Source organism: Bos indicus x Bos taurus, chromosome 14 (assembly GCF_003369695.1).
Source record: "Bos indicus x Bos taurus breed Angus x Brahman F1 hybrid chromosome 14, Bos_hybrid_MaternalHap_v2.0, whole genome shotgun sequence".
Classification (NCBI taxonomy): Eukaryota; Metazoa; Chordata; class Mammalia; order Artiodactyla; family Bovidae; genus Bos; species Bos indicus x Bos taurus.
The window spans coordinates 67,720,127-67,737,294 of NC_040089.1; the positions used below are offsets into that span (position 1 = coordinate 67,720,127).

The following is a 17,168-nucleotide window of genomic DNA, read 5'->3' on the forward strand; positions in this document are numbered from 1 at the left end:
ATCTCGTTTCATACATGATATTTTACATGTTTCAATGCGATTCTCCCAAATCTTCCCACCCTCTCCCTCTCCCACAGAGTCCATAAGACTGTTCCATACATCAGTGTCTCTTTTGCTGTCTCATACACAGGGTTATTGTTATCATCTTTCTAAATTCCATATATATGCGTTAGTATACTGTATTGGTGTTTTTCCTTCTGGCTTACTTCACTCTGTATAATAGGCTCCAGTTTCATCCACCTCATTAGAACTGATTCAAATGAATTCTTTTTAATGGCTGAGTAATACTCCATTGTGTATATGTACCACTGCTTTCTTATCCATTCATCTGCTGATGGACATCTGGGTTGCTTCCATGTTCTGGCTATTATAAACAGTGCTGCGATGAACATTGGGGTACACGTGTCTCTTTCCCTTCTGGTTTCCTCAGTGTGTATGCCCAGCAGTGGGATTGCTGGATCATAAGGCAGTTCTATTTCCAGTTTTTTAAGGAATCTCCACACTGTTCTCCATAGTGGCTGTACTAGTTTGCATTCCCACCAACAGTGTAAGAGGGTTCCCTTTTCTCCACACCCTCTCCAACATTTATTATTTGTAGACTTTTGGATCGCAGCCATTCTGACTGGTGTGAAATGGTACCTCATAGTGGTCTTGATTTGCATTTCTCTGATAATGAGTGATGTTGAGCATCTTTTCATGTGTTTGTTAGCCATCTGTATGTCTTCTTTGGAGAAATGTCTATTTAGTTCTTTGGCCCATTTTTTGATTGGGTCATTTATTTTTCTGGAGTTGAGCTGGAGGAGTTGCTTGTATATTTTTGAGATTAGTTGTTTGTCAGTTGCTTCATTTGCTATTATTTTCTCCCATTCTGAAGGCTGTCTTTTCACCTTGCTGATAGTTTCCTTTGATGTGCAGAAGCTTTTAAGATCAATTAGGTCCCATTTGTTTATTTTTGCTTTTATTTCCGATATTCTGGGAGGTGGGTCATAGAGGATCCTGCTGTGATGTATGTCAGAGAGTGTTTTGCCTATGTTCTCCTCTAGGAGTTTTATAGTTTCTGGTCTTATGTTTAGATCTTTAATCCATTTTGAGTTTATTTTTGTGTATGGTGTTAGAAAGTGTTCTAGTTTCATTCTTTTACAAGTGGTTGACCAGTTTTCCCAGCACCACTTGTTAAAGAGATTGTCTTTAATCCATTGTATATTCTTGCCTCCTTTGTCAAAGATAAGGTGTCCATATGTGCGTGGATTTATCTCTGGGCTTTCTAGTTTGTTCCATTGATCTATATTTCTGTCTTTGTGCCAGTACCATACTGTCTTGATAACTGTGGCTTTGTAGTAGAGCCTGAAGTCAGGTAGGTTGATTCCTCCAGTTCCATTCTTCTTTCTCAAGATCGCTTTGGCTATTCAAGGTTTTTTGTATTTCCATACAAATTGTGAAATTATTTGTTCTAGCTCTGTGAAGAATACTGTTGGTAGCTTGATAGGGATTGCATTGAATCTATAAATTGCTTCGGGTAGTATACTCATTTTCACTATATTGATTCTTCCAATCCACGAACATGGTATATTTCTCCATCTATTAGTGTCCTCTTTGATTTCTTTCACCAGTGTTTTATAGTTTTCTATATATAGGTCTTTAGTTTCTTTAGGTAGATATATTCCTAAGTATTTTATTCTTTCCGTTGCAATGGTGAATGGAATTGTTTCCTTAATTTCTCTGTTTTCTCATTATTAGTGTATAGGAATGCAAGGGATTTCTGTGTGTTGATTTTATATCCTGCAACTTTACTATAGTCATTGATTAGTTCTAGTAATTTTCTGGTGGAGTCTTTAGGGTTTTCTATGTAGAGGATCATGTCATCTGCAAATAGTGAGAGTTTTACTTCTTCTTTTCCAATTTGGATTCCTTTTATTTCTTTTTCTGCTCTGATTGCTGTGGCCAAAACTTCCAAAACTATGTTGAATAGTAATGGTGAAAGTGGGCACCCTTGTCTTGTTCCTGACTTTAGAGGAAATGTTTTCAATTTTTCACCATTGAGGATAATGTTTGCTGTGGGTTTGTCATATATAGCTTTTATTATGTTGAGGTATGTTCCTTCTATTCCTGCTTTCTGGAGAGTTTTTATCATAAATGGGTGTTGAATTTTGTCAAAGGCTTTCTCTGCATCTATTGAGATAATCATATGGTTTTTATTTTTCAATTTGTTAATGTGGTGTATTACATTGATTGATTTGCGGATATTGAAGAATCCTTGCATCCCTGGGATAAAGCCCACTTGGTCATGGTGTATGATCTTTTTGATGTGTTGTTGGATTCTGATTGCTAGAATTTTGTTAAGGATTTTTGCATCTATGTTCATCAGTGATATTGGCCTGTAGTTTTCTTTTTTGGGGGGATCTTTGTCAGATTTTGGTATTAGGGTGATGGTGGCCTCATAGAATGAGTTTGGAAGTTTACCTTCCTCTGAAATTTTCTGGAAGAGTTTGAGCAGGATAGGTGTTAGCTCTTCTCTAAATTTTTGGTAGAATTCAGCTGTGAAGCCGTCTGGACCGGGGCTTTTGTTTGCTGGAAGATTTTTGATTACAGTTTCAATTTCCGTGCTTGTGATGGGTCTGTTAAGATTTTCTATTTCTTCCTGGTCCAGTTTTGGAAAGTTGTACTTTTCTAAGAATTTGTCCATTTCTTCCACGTTGTCCATTTTATTGGCATATAATTGTTGATAGTAGTCTCTTATGATCCTTTGTATTTCTGTGTTGTCTGTTGTGATCTCTCCATTTTCATTTCTAATTTTATTGATTTGATTTTTCTCCCTTTGTTTCTTGATGAATCTGGCTAATGGTTTGTCAATTTTATTTATCCTTTCAAAGAACCAGCTTTTGGTTTTGTTGATTTTTGCTATGGTCTCTTTTGTTTCTTTTGCATTTATTTCTGCTCTAATTTTTAAGATTTCTTTCCTTCTACTAACCCTGGGGTTCTTCATTTCTTCCTTTTCTAGTTGCTTTAGATGTAGAGTTAGGTTATTTATTTGACTCTTTTCTTGTTTCTTGAGGTGTGCCTGTATTGCTATGAACTTTCCCCTTAGGACTGCTTTTACCGTGTCCCACATGTTTTGGGTTGTTGTGTTTTCATTTTCATTCGTTTCTATGCAAATTTTGATTTCTTTTTTGATTTCTTCTGTGATTTGTTGGTTATTCAGCAGCGTGTTGTTCAGCCTCCATATGTTGGAATTTTTAATTGTTTTTCTCCTGTAATTGAGATCTAATCTTACTGCATTGTGGTCAGAAAAGATGCTTGGAATGATTTCTATTTTTTTGAATTTACCAAGGCTAGCTTTATGGCCCAGGATGTGATCTATCCTGGAGAAGGTTCTGTGTGCACTTGAGAAAAAGGTGAAATTCATTGTTTTGGGATGAAATGTCCTATAGATATCAATTAGGTCTAACTGGTCTATTGTATCATTTAAAGTTTGTGTTTCCTTGTTAATTTTCTGTTTAGTTGATCTATCCATAGGTGTGAGTGGGGTATTAAAGTCTCCCACTATTACTGTGTTATTGTTAATTTCTCCTTTCATACTTGTTAGCATTTGTCTTACATACTGCGGTGCTCCCGTGTTGGGTGCATATATGTTTATAATTGTTATATCTTCTTCTTGGATTGATCCTTTGATCATTATGTAGTGACCTTCTTTGTCTCTTTTCACAGCCTTTGTTTTAAAGTCTATTTTATCTGATATGAGTATTGCTACTCCTGCTTTCTTTGGGTCCCTATTTGCATGGAAAATCTTTTTCCAGCCCTTCACTTTCAGTCTGTATGTGTCCCCTGTTTTGAGGTGGGTCTCTTGTAGACAACATATGTAGGGGTCTTGTTTTTGTATCCATTCAGCCAGTCTTTGTCTTTTGGTTGGGGTATTCAACCCATTTACGTTTAAGGTAATTACTGATAAGTATGATCCCGTTGACATTTACTTTATTGTTTTGGGTTCGAACTTATACACTGTTTTTGTGTTTCCTGTCTAGAGAATATCCTTTAGTATTTGTTGGAGAGCTGGTTTGGTGGTGCAGAATTCTCTCAGCTTTTGCTTGTCTGAAAAGCTTTTGATTTCTCCTTCATACTTGAATGAGATCCTTGCTGGGTACAATAATCTGGGCTGTAGGTTATTTTCTTTCATCATTTTAAGTATGTCTTGCCATTCCCTCCTGGCTTGAAGAGTTTCTATTGAAAGATCAGCTGTTATCCTTATGGGAATTCCCTTGTGTGTTATTTGTTGTTTTTCCCTTGCTGCTTTTAATATTTGTTCTTTGTGTTTGATCTTTGTTAATTTGATTAATATGTGTCTTGGGGTGTTTCGCCTTGGGTTTATCCTGTTTGGGACTCTCTGGGTTTCTTGGACTTGGGTGATTATTTCCTTCCCCATTTTAGGGAAGTTTTCAACTATTATCTCCTCAAGTATTCTCTCATGGTCTTTCTTTTTGTCTTCTTCTTTTGGAACCCCTATGATTCGAATGTTGTAGCATTTAATATTGTCCTGGAGGTCTCTGAGATTGTCCTCATTTCTTTTAATTCATTTTTCTTTTATCCTCTCTGATTCATTTATTTCTACCATTCTATCTTCTAATTCACTAATCCTATCTTCTGCCTCTGTTATTCTACTATTTGTTGCCTCCAGAGTGTTTTTAATTTCATTTATTGCATTATTCATTATATATTGACTCTTTTTTATTTCTTCTAGGTCCTTGTTAAACCTTTCTTGCATCTTCTCAATCCTTGTCTCCAGGCTATTTATCTGTGATTCCATTTTAATTTCAAGATTTTGGATCAATTTCAATATCATTATTCGGAATTCTTTATCAGGTAGATTCCCTATCTCTTCCTCTTTTGTTTGGTTTGGTGGGCATTTATCCTGTTCCTTTATCTGCTGGGTATTCCTCTGTCTCTTCATCTTGTTTAAATTGCTGATTTTGGGGTGTCCTTTCTATATTCTGGCAGTTTGTGGAGTTCTCTTTATTGTGGCTCTTCCTCGCTGTGTGTGGGTTTGTACAGGTGGCTTGTCAAGGTTTCCTGGTTAGGGAAGCTTGTGTCGGTGTTCTGGTGGGTGGAGCTGTATTTCTTCTCTCTGGAGTGCAATGAAATGTCCAGTAATGAGTTATGAGATGTCTGTGGTTTTGGGGTGACTTTGGGCAGCTTGTATCTTGAGGCTCAGGGCTGTGCTCCTTTGTTGCTGGAGAATTTGCTTGGTATGTCTTGCCCTGGAACTTGTTGGCCCTTGTGTGGTGCTTGGTTTCAGTGTCGGTATGGAGGCGTTTGATGAGCTCCTGTCAATTAATGTTCCTTGCGGTCAGGAGTTCCCTGGAGTCAGGGTTTGGACTTAAGGCTCCTGCTTCTAGTTATCGGTCTTATTTTTACAGTAGTTTCCAAACTTCTCCTTCTATACAGCACCATTGATGAAACATCTACGTTAAAGATGAAAAATTTCTCTACTGTGAGGGTCACTCAGAGAGGTTCACAGCGTTACATGGAGAAGAGAAGAGGGAGGAGGGAGTTAGAGGTGACCCAAATGAGATGAGGTGGAATCAATAGTGGAGAGAGTGGGGTAGCCAGTAGTCACTTCCTTATGTGCACTCCACAACTGGACCACTCAGAGATGTTCACGGAGTTATACAGAGAAGAGAAGGAGGAGGAAGGAGACAGAGGTGGCCAGAGGGATAAAAGGGGGGAATGAAAAGGAGGGAGACAGATCCAGCCAGTAATCAGTTCCCTAAGTGTTCTCCACCATCTGGAACACACATAAACTCACAGAGTTGGGTGGAGTAGAGAGGGGTTAGGGAGGAGACACAGGCAACCTGGTGGAGAAAAAGGAGAGTCCAAAGGGAGAGAGAGCAGTCAAGCCAGTAATCTCGCTCCCTAGTGAAAAATGGGTCCTGAAGATTGGGTTCTTAAAGGTACAAAATTGGTAACAAATACATAAAAGCAAAAATTAAAAATCTAGAGTAGAGTTTGGAATTTCAAAAATATGATGTTAAAGAAAAGAAGAAGGAAAAGAAAGAGAGAAAAAACGAACAAAGAAAAACAATCAAGGTCGCAAAAATTATAAAGAAAATACAGGTACAAAATTGATAACTAATACCAAAAAGCAAAAATTAAAAATCTAGAGTAGAGTTTGGAATTTCAAAAATACCATGTTAAAAGAAAGGAAGAAGAAACATAAAGAAAGCAAACAAACAAAAACAATGTCGCAAAAATTATAAAGAAAATACAGGTACCAATTTGATATCAATACAAAAAAGCATAAATTAAAAATCTAGAGTAGAGTTTGGAATTTCAGATATACAATGTTATATAAAAGAAGAAGAGAATGAAACAGAAAAAAAAAGTCATAGAAATTATTAAAAAAAAAAAACTGTAGGTACAAAATTGATAACATATACCAAAAAGCTAAAATTAAAAAACTAGAGTAGAGTTTGGAATTTCAAAAATACAATGTTAAAGAAAAGAAGAAGAAAAAAACAAAAACAAGGTCAAAAAATTATAAAATATATATATATGAAGTTTGCTGAAGAAGAAAAAAATAGGGTCTTTTTTTTTTTTGCAAAGTAATAGGTTATAAAAGTGAAAATTAAAGGAACAATAGAGGACTTAAAAATTTTTTTTAATTAAAAAAAAAAGAAAGAAAGAATGATCGTAAAAATAGTAAAAATATATCTAGGACTTTCTCTGGTTTTGTTGTATGGTGGGTTCAGTTCATTTTTGGCTAGTTCCTTGGTCCGACTTATATTTCTCAAGATCTATAGGCCCCTTCCTATGTAGTCCATAGTAACCACGGGGTTTTAATCTATTGCCCGTAGCTTCCAAGGCGTTTCCCTCTGTTATAACTTCTTCTGTTTGCTGGTCTCTTCAGTGTCTGGCTTCTGCCCTGACACAAAGGGGACGGTGGGGGAAACTTTTTTTTTTTTTTTTTAGGCTCATTTGTTCAGTCACGCTATGGGGAGGGAGGGAGGGATGCTGCAAACAATTAACACTGGCGTGCGCTCGCAGTGCCTCAGCCACACTGGGTCTGCCCCCGCTCACGGCGCGTGTAGCCTCCCTGCCCACACTGCTCGGGCTCTAGGTTGTTCCGCCGAGAACAATCCGAGGCCGGCCCTGGGCTGCATGTACCTCCCAGGTCCAAGCCGCTCAGGTTCAGGCACTCGGGTAGTCCTCAGAGGCGCAGACTCAGTTGGGCCTGCGTTTTGTGCTCTTCCCAGGTTCGAGCAGCTCAGGTGATGAGGTGTTTGGCGAACGCCAATGCTGCGACTTATCGCCTCCCCGCCACTCCGTTATCTGGGTGTAAAACCGGCGCACCTTCTCAGGCAGATGTTGACCGTCCAGACCCCCAAGAAGTTTTAGTTAGCAAAGAAGCCTGCTTACAGTTTTATAGATAATGTCTCTCTGGGGCTGCGATTTCCCCCTTCCGGCTCTGGCTGCCTGTAACCGGAGGGGGAAGGTCTGCAGCCGGCTATCTCTGTTCAGTCCTTTGTTCCGTGCGCGGGCCTGGCGGTGTCTTAGGTTGGGGCTGGCTTTTCGCGTGGTAGATATCCCACAGTCTGGTTTGCTAACCCATATTATTTCGCTCAGATAGCGCTCAGGGTATTCAGGCCAGATTCTTACTCTCAGCGATGCAGCCGGCGCCGCGCCTCCCTGCCCAGCCCCCGCTTGCTAATGGCGTGTGCAGGCGTCTGTGCTGCTTCTCCGCTGGGGGAGTTACCGTAGGGCTCGCAATCTGCGAGTTTTAATTGTTTATTTTTTCTCCCTGTTATGTTGCCCTCTGTGCTTCCAAAGCTCGGCACAGATTCGGCATTGAGAAGGTTTCCTGGTGTTTGGAAACTTCTCTCTTTTTAAGACTCCCTTCCCGAGACGGAACTCCGTCCCTCCCTCTTTTGTCTCTTTTTTTGTCTTTTATATTTTTTCCTACCTCATTTCGAAGAGTTGGGTTGCTTTTCTGGGTGCCTGATGTCCTCTGCCGGCATTCAGAAGTTGTTTTGTGGAATTTACTCGACGTTTAAATGCTCTTTTGATGAATTTGTGGGGGAGAAAGTGTTCTCACCGTCCTACTCCTCCGCCATCTTGGCTCCTCCCCCACCTTCCTTCTCTTCACCCTGCTCCCTTTCTGTCACATATTTATATTCACTCTTCAATCAGAATACATTAAAAATCACCTCTTCTATGGGGCCTTGCCAAACAATACCCCAGAGGTACATGCATCATTTCTGTGTGTCTACCATAACTAACTCTGTGTGTATGTGTGTGTGTGTTAGTTGCTCAGGCATATCCAACTCTTTGGATATGACTCCATGGACTGTAGCGTGCCAGGCTCCTCTGTCCATGGATTTCTCCAGTCTAGAATACTGGAGTGGGTTGCCATTCCCATCTCCAGTGGATCTTCCCGACCCAGGGTTTGAATCTGGGTTTGCTGCACTGCAGGCAGATTGTTTACCATCTGAGACATCAGGAAAGCCCATAATTAACTGTATTATTAACTAATATATTTATTTATAAATCTGTCTCTCCTGCTCTCAAAGTCAAGCAGGGTAAATTACTCATCATTTCATCATTATATCCATACATAAGCACTCAATACTTTTTATGAAGGAGTTAATAATACTTTAATCTCCCTAGGTCTCAGCCTCCCTAGAGTACGAGAGTACTTGTCTTTGCCTCCTTCGCAAAGAAGCTATAGGAATTAAAAACTTGATATCATATTTAAAATTATTTTGAAAAATTATAAAACTATACATTGCTGCTGCTTCTCTTTCATTATAACTACAGTTGACCCCTGAACTACAGTTGATCTGGTGTGAGCTTCCCAGGTCCACTAATAGGCAGATTTTTTTCTGATAAATACTACAGTAGTACAAGATCCAGGGTTGATTGAATCTGTGTATGCAGAACCATGGATCCAGAGGGCTGACTGTGGGATTTCAGGGTCCACCATGGGTCCTAGAACCAATACCTCTCCTTGTTCAAAGGTCAACACATAGGTTTTTTTCATTTCTACAGGTACTGTACTGATGCTTGTGTTAAAAGTTAAATTTCATTAAACCATCAAAACATTTCACCAGATTGAAATTTATAAGAAAAGAAAAAAAGAGGTTCATAAGTTATCTATTAATTAGCACTAACCACAAGTATCTACTTCTTATTAAAAAAATTCTCTAAGCCTTCTGCAAACATTAATTAATGATTTCATAATACATTTCTAGTGATGGATTAGAATCATATTATGACAACACTGTAGAGATACCAGTGAACTTAGGGATCCCTAGTCCATACCCTCCTTTTATAGAACGTTAATCAAGGCCTGTGATATAATTCCCAGGCAGCTGACAAGCCAGCAACTACAATCAACCAGGTAAGTGGTCCAACTAGCACATACTTCCTAAAGGATTAAGAATGATTTTCTTATAGGAAGGGCTTCCCTGATAGCTCAGTTGGTAAAGAATCTGCCTGCATTGCAGGAGACCCTGGTTAGATTCTTGGGTCAGAAGGTCTGCTGCAGAAGGGATAGGCTACCCACTCCAGTATTCTTGAGCTTCCCTTGTGGCTCAGCTGGTAAAGAATCCACCTGCAATGAGGGAGACCTGGGTTTGATCCCTGTGTTGGGAAGATCCCCTGGAGAAAGGAAAGGCTACTCACTTCAGTATTCTGGCCTGGAGAATTCTACTGGTATAGTCCGTGCAGTCACAGAGTCAGACAAGACTGAGCCACTTTCACTTTCTTATAGGGAATTATATGCATTAACATATAATAGAAGTTCAGTGAAGGATACCTAAAGGCAGTCTGAGAAGCAAATACACATAATAAAATATATGTATATAGAGTAGCACCAGAACAAAGAGAACAAAGGGGATCATGAAAAGCTACAGAAAAGACATAATATCTGAAGACAGGCTCAAGAAATGGCTGCTGCTGCTAAGTCACTTCAGTAGTGTCCGACTCTGTGCGACCCCATAGACAGCAGCCCACCAGGCTCCTCTGTCCCTGGGATTCTCCAGGCAAGAATTCTGGAGTGGGTCGCCATTTCCTTCTGCAATGCATGCATGCATGCTAAATCGCTTCAGCTGTATCCGACTCTGTGCGACCCCATAGACAGCAGCCCAGCAGGCTCCTCTGTCCACAGGATTCTCTAGGCAAGAATACTGGAGTGGGCTGCCATTTCCTTCTCCCCAAGAAATGGCTACAGAAGCAGAAAAAAATGAATGGCATCCCTATCAGAGGGCCACCAGAACATCATCTGTTCGTCAATCCTGGTTGTCCAGAAAATAATGGGGCCTGAGTCTATCATCTTTACATCTTTTTGCATATATGTCAACTGAATTAATAGGTAACACATCATTTTGATAATAATTCTTAATGCTTCTTAACATGGTCAGTTAAATAAATTTTGACATTGAAAATGATATAATTACTTTAAAACATAATTCAGTATCTTTGAGTATTGTTCTGAGTACCTTAACTTCACTGTTTCTTTAAATCCCACAAATGCAATAAATACTTATTTTTAAAAGGAATTTAAATTTTTTTTCCCAATGGATCAGTTTTTCCCTGAGTATAAAATTTTCTAAGATCTAAGGCACAAAACAATGCATTACACAAGAAATCACCTAGAATATTTGACATAAGTAAACACTAAATACATGTTAGTTGATTCTAAACCTAGTTCTCCTCTGTAACATAATCAGAAAATTACCAATGTAATACTTGGCTAGAATGCGTAATTATATATCTCTCCAATGGAGCACTACAAGAATATTATAGTTTATTTTATTATTATTGTTTTTAGAAAGGTACATTAGCCCAACTAAGATATGTCCTCACTAATAACTAGCATAAATAATTATAACAACTAACAGTCTATATTTGGGGAGGTAAGAAAAATGGACCAAGATATTTCTATATCACATTCCACTCAAGAAAAAAACAAAAATATCATATATAATTTAAAAACACAAGGACTATATAAAATTTGTACAAATCTGATATACAATTTGTACAAATCTGATACATTTGTACATTCCTAGCAAGAAATAAAGGATTAAAATAGTGAAATATACAAACAGAGTAAGACTAAATAAAAGCCAATAATCAAAAACAACTTGAAGAAATTTGTTCCTAATTCGCAGATTTAGGAACAAATTCTCAAACAAATGTTTGAGAATTACTCATCTCAAACATTTCCCCATTATAATTGTAAACGGAGCTTCATTTCTCCAGCCATTTAACAGGAATGTACTGAGCACCTTACCTACTAAGCACCAAAGACACAAATGTTTAAGATAATACTCATACCCTCAAACAGCCGTCAAGTATAGTAAAGAGACAGATAACGTGAAAACCAGATAACTGAGATGGTTACAAGGTTCTGTGAAAACAAAGTGGAGGGGCGGTTAGGAGGAGTTTCCTGGTGAAAAAGGCACTGTAACAGGGGACTTAATAAACAGTTCCCACCACATGTGTAGGAAAAGGAATGGAGGCAGGGATGGAGGGAGGGGTGGAGGGAGGGAGGGATGGAAGAAGGAAGGAAGGATAGTTTTCTTTTTGATCTTCAGTACGACCTGCTCCTTAGCACAAAGAATCCACACAGATTCCACATCAGGACAAGGACAGCATGTAGTTCCTCAAAATCCCCAATCAAGCCACTAGTTATTACTTATGTGGGTTATTCCTTGGAATTTTCACAGAGGGAAAAATAACCCATGCTTACAAAACATGTGTTTGTCAAATAATTCATTTACAAAGACATTCAAGATTTTATTTAATATCCCTAAAATACTAATAACCCGATTGAAAAAAAAAATCTAGCACACTCTTGAGCAAATTATAGGACACTTGAAAAAACACACACTTTTAAAATATTATTTTTGTACACAAAAGTTTGAAGTCATTGTTCCTTTACTTGAATTCCAACTGTAGAAATATTAAATGCTATACTCTTCAAAATCTTAAGCAACTATTTTAAAACACTCATGCTGTATCATGTCTTTGAATTCAGAAAGTTACATATTCAAAGGAACCTTTGGAGCACTGTTTGAAAAAAGACTTTCTTTTCATATATTGCCTTCATGAGCCATAGTTACAGATTATCTTTTTCACAAAAAGAGATAAAATTGAAATGTCATTTTCATTCTTTTCTACTTAAATTTGGAAGGAAACTTAAACAAAACCAACTTTGCTTCTGCTGTGAATTATATTCTCTCTAATAATAGGTTTATATTTTGAGGAAACAAAACAAAATCCTTGCTTCTATTTCTAAATCTTTTCCCTGAAATATTATTGTTTGAAAATGTCTCAGGCTATGCTAGAAATGCCACAATGAATAGACTAAGTGAAGTGGAAAAGGACACAATGAAAAGAGAATGTGCTGAAAGACAGAAAAAGTAAGATTTAGAGACTGAGATTTTTATTGATTTTTTTATTGTGTCACTTTTTCTGCTAAGGACTGCATATACTACTTATATAAAGACTTAAATATGTTCCTTAAACTTACATTGCTGAACAGGATTCACTGACATAAATTTAACTCTTTGTCTTCAGCCTAGCATGTGTAGCAGATACAATGTCCATAATTGCTAAATACTAGTTTAGAAACTGGCACATCAAAATTCACTTTCTGACTCCCACTAATGCTCCTAGATTTATAATAATTAGCCTTTTAACCATCTTAAGGAAGATTCTCTCCTTTATTCAATTCAAAGCTCAAACAAGACCAACCTAGACAGCATATTCAAAAGCAGAGACATTACTTTGCCAACAAAGGTCCATCTAGTCAAGGCTATGGTTTTTCCAGTGGTCTTGTATGGGTGTGAGAGTTGGACTATAAAGAAAGCTGAGCGCCAAAGAATTGATGCTTTTGAACTGTGGTGTTGGAGAAGACTCCTGAGAGTCCCAAGGACTGCAAGGAGATCCAACCAGTCCATCTTAAAGGAGATCAGTCCTGGGTGTTCATTGGAAGGACTGATGCTGAAGCTGAAACTCCAATACTTTGGCCACCTGATGCAAAGAACTGACTCATTTGAAAAGACTCTGATGCTGGGAGGGATTGGGGGCAGGAGGAAAAGGGGATGACAGAGTATTAGATGGTTGGATGGCATCACCAACTCAATGGACATGGGTTTGGGTGAACTCCAGGAGTTGGTGATGGACAGGAAGGCCTGGTGTGCTATGGTTCATGGGGTTGCAAAGAGTCGGACACGACTGAGCGACTGAACTGAACTGAACTGAACTGCTTTCCATAGCTTATATCCAATCATTCATTCAGTTCTTCAAGAAAACTCATTGAGAACTTACTATCTACCAGGAGCTGTGCAAGAATTTGGAAAAGATAAAAAAATTAGCAAGACTCAGTTCCTACTGTTAGTAGACACTGTTAATTACTAATTTAATATACATCCCTCCCTTTTCTTTCTAAACAAAACTGGATTTTATTTGGGGTGCAAAGTGTCCAGCCCCATTAATCTAAGCCTTTTGCTCTTAATATGGATGGCACCAGTCTTATAAGATGTTTTGTAAATGTGGTGGGTAGGGGAGAGAGTATTTGGTTGTCATAAAGATGTAGGGGTCCTACTAGTAATGAGTTGGCAGAGGCCAGGGATACTAGACATACAGCAATGTGGAGGGAAATCCTGTCTACTAAGAACTCTCCTATATTCTACACAGATTTTTATTTTAATGTGAAAACCTATTATTTGAACCTTGACCCTAACTCTATTGTACATACAAATACATGCAAAACTGGATTTTGTGCAGTTTTAATGCAAGCTGACTTTTTCAAGAAGCAACCACCATGTATATCAAGGGAGGACTATACTGTGCTTTTTTCAGGATTTTACTGAGAGCAGTTCATCATTTCGGTGAAACCCCAGTGACAACACTACTCCTGGTATTGGAAACACCATCAACCCTGGGCCCATCTGCATTCACTGCGGCCATGTTCACTATGTAAGCATCTGAATATGTCATTATGTCACCTAGTGCAGTCATGCCTGGGCATGTATGTTTTGAAGTGCTTTATTATCAATTACCTTTATTTAATGGCTTCTTTATATTACAGTTAGGATAGCACAGTGATTTACCTGAAAATATGCAAAACCACCCTTATGGCAGAAAGTGAGGAGGAACTAAAAAGCCTCTTGATGAAGGTGAAAGAAGAGAGTGAAAAAGTTGGCTTAAAGCTCAACATTCAGAAAACGAAAATCATGGCATCTGGTCCCATCACTTCATGGGAAATAGATGGGGAAACAGTGGAAACAGTGTCAGACTTTATTTTTCTGGGCTCCAAAATCACTGCAGATGGTGACTGCAACCATGAAATTGAAAGATGCTTACTCCTTGGAAGGAAAGTTATGACCAACCTAGATAGCATATTCAAAAGCAGAGACATTACTTTGCCAACAAAGGTTTGTCTAGTCAAGGTTATGGTTTTTCCTGTGGTCGTGTATGGATGTGAGAGTTGGACTGTGAAGAAGGCTGAGTGCTGAAGAATTGATGCTTTTGAACTGTGGTGTTGGAGAAGACTCTTGAGAGTCCCTTGGACTGCAAGGAGATCCAACCAGTCCATTCTGAAGGAGATCAGCCCTGGGATTTCTTTGGAAGGAATGATGCTAAAGCTGAAACTCCAGTACTTTGGCCACCTCATGCGAAGAGTTGACTCATTGGAAAAGACTCTGATGCTGGGAGGGATTGGGGGCAAGAGGAGAACGGGACGACAGAGGATGAGATGGCTGGATGGCATCACTGACTCGATGGACGTGAGTCTGAGTGAACTCCGGGAGTTGGTGATGGACAGGGAGGCCTGGTGCGCTGCGATTCATGGGGTCGCAAAGAGTCGGACACGACTGAGCGACTGATCTGATCTGATGCAAAAGCATATGATTTGTGATGCTTTACTCAGGATAATAAAGCAGGCATTATAAATTACTTGTTTTGCTTTTTTTTTTTTTTAAGAGGCACTGCATCTAATAGGATAGAGAACTAGTGATTTAAGTGAACTCAACAATTCTCTTCCACACTCATCCTGCTTACTTTTTAACCAGAGAAGACCCTGTGATCCAATTCTACTCAAAGATAACCCAAACAGAAGCAGTTGACAAAAAATGGCCATAATAATAGAGCTGCATCAGCTACTTTGTAACCATAAGGGTAACTCCAAGAGTACTGGTCCTGAGATCACTGAGCAGTTAAACCAACATCAGCACCACCAATCTGTCTGTTATGTGAGAAAAATAAACTACATTTGTTACAGCCACTGTTAACTGGATTTTCTGTTATTTACAGATGTCAACAGTTGGTAAAGAGTCCGCTGCAACACAAGAGACCACGGGTCAATTCCTGGGTTGGGAAGATCCGCTGGAGAAGGAATAGGCTACCCACTCCAGTATTCTTGGGCTTCCCTTGTGGCTCAGCTGCTATGTGGGAGATCTGGGTTCCATCCCTGTGTTGGGAAGATTCCCTGGCAAACAGAAAGGCTACCCACTCTAGTATCCTGGCCTGGAGAATTCCATGGACTCTATAGTCCATGGGGTTGCAAAGAGACACGACTGAGCGACTTTCACTTTCACCTTATATTTCTAATTGCTATAATACTTTCAGGCCTTCTTGGGGATCCACAATTAAATACATTATTCATACTAATTAACACCATAAGTGCAGTCAGTTCAGTTCAGTCCCTCAGTCGTGTCTGACTCTTTGCGACCCCATGAATTGCGGCGTGCCAGGCCTCCCTGTCCATCACCAACTCCTGGAGTCCACCCAAACCCATGTCCATTGAGTTGGTAATGCCATCCAACCTCTCATCCTCTGTTGTCTCCTTCTCCTCCTGCCCTCAGTCTTTCCCAGCATCAGGGTCTTTTCAAATGAGACAGCTCTTCGCATCAGGTGGCCAAAGTATTGGAGTTTCAGCTTCAACATCAGTCCTTCCAATGAATACTCAGGACTGATCTCCTTTAGAATGGACTGGTTGAATCTCCTTGCAGTCCAAGGGACTCTCAAGAGGCTTCTCCAACACCACAGTTCAAAAGCATCAATTCTTTGGCCCTCAGCTTTCTTTATAGTCCAACTCTCACATCCATACATGACTACTGGAAAAACCATAGCCTTGACTAGATGGACCTTTTATGGCAAAGTAATGTCTCTGCTTTTGAATATGCTGTCTAGGTTGGTCATAACTTTCCTTCCAAGGAGTAAGCGTCTTTTAATTTCATGGCTGCAGTCACCATCTTCAGTGATTTTGGAGCCCAAAAAAATAAAGTCAGCCACTGTTTCCACTGTTTCCCCATCTATTTCCCATGAAGTGATGGGACCAGATGCCATGATCTTCGTTTTCTGAATGTTGAGCTTTAAGCCAACTTTTTCACTCTCTTCTTTCACTTTCATCAAGAGGCTCTTTAGTTCCTCTTCACTTTCTGCCATAACGGTGATGTCATCTACATATCTGAGGTTATTGATATTTCTCCCGGCAATCTTCATTCCAGCTTGTGCTTCCTTCAGCCCAGCATTTCTCATGATGTACTCTGCATATAAGTTAAATAAGCAGGGTGCAATATACAGCCTTGATGTACTCCTTTTCCTATTTTGGAACCAGTCTGTTGTTCCATGTCCAGTTCTAACTGTTGCTTCCTGACCTGCATACAAATTTCTCAAGAGGCAGGTCAGGTGGTCTGGTATTCCCATCTCTTTCAGAATTTCCCACAATTTATTGTGATCCACACAGTCAAAGGCTTTGGCATAGTCAATAAAGCAGAAATAGATGTTTTCTGGAACTCTCTTGCTTTTTCCATGATCCAGTGGATGTTTGCAATTTGATCTCTGGTTCCTCTGCCTTTTCTAAAACCAGCTTGAACATCAGGAAGTTCACAGTTCACATATTGCTGAAGGAAGGAAAGTTATGACCAACCTAGATAGCATATTCGAAAGCAGAGACATTACTTTGCCAACAAAGGTTCGTCTAGTCAAGGCTATGGTTTTTCCAGTGGTCTTGTATGGGTGTGAGAGTTGGACTGTGAAGAAGGCTGAGTGCTGAAGATTGATGCTTTTGAACTGTGGTGTTGGAGAAGACTCTTGAGAGTCCCTTGGACTGCAAGGAGATCCAACCAGCCCATTCTAAAGGAAATCAGTCCTGGGTGTTCATTGGAAGG

At 39.3% G+C, this 17,168-nt stretch overlaps 1 protein-coding gene across 5 annotated transcripts in view; it reads right to left on the reverse strand.

Annotated features, from left to right (window-relative positions):
* Positions 1-17,168, reverse strand: part of CPQ (carboxypeptidase Q) — a 561,177-nt gene that overhangs the window by 431,328 nt on the left and 112,681 nt on the right. The window contains exon 1 of one of the 5 annotated variants that reach the window (XM_027561489.1): positions 7,952-8,117. The exons of the other annotated variants lie outside the window; for them this stretch is intronic. The gene's annotated coding sequence lies outside the window, so the exon portion shown is untranslated. Of the gene's footprint in view, positions 1-7,951; positions 8,118-17,168 lie in introns of those variants that run through there. 5 annotated transcript variants of the gene reach the window in all.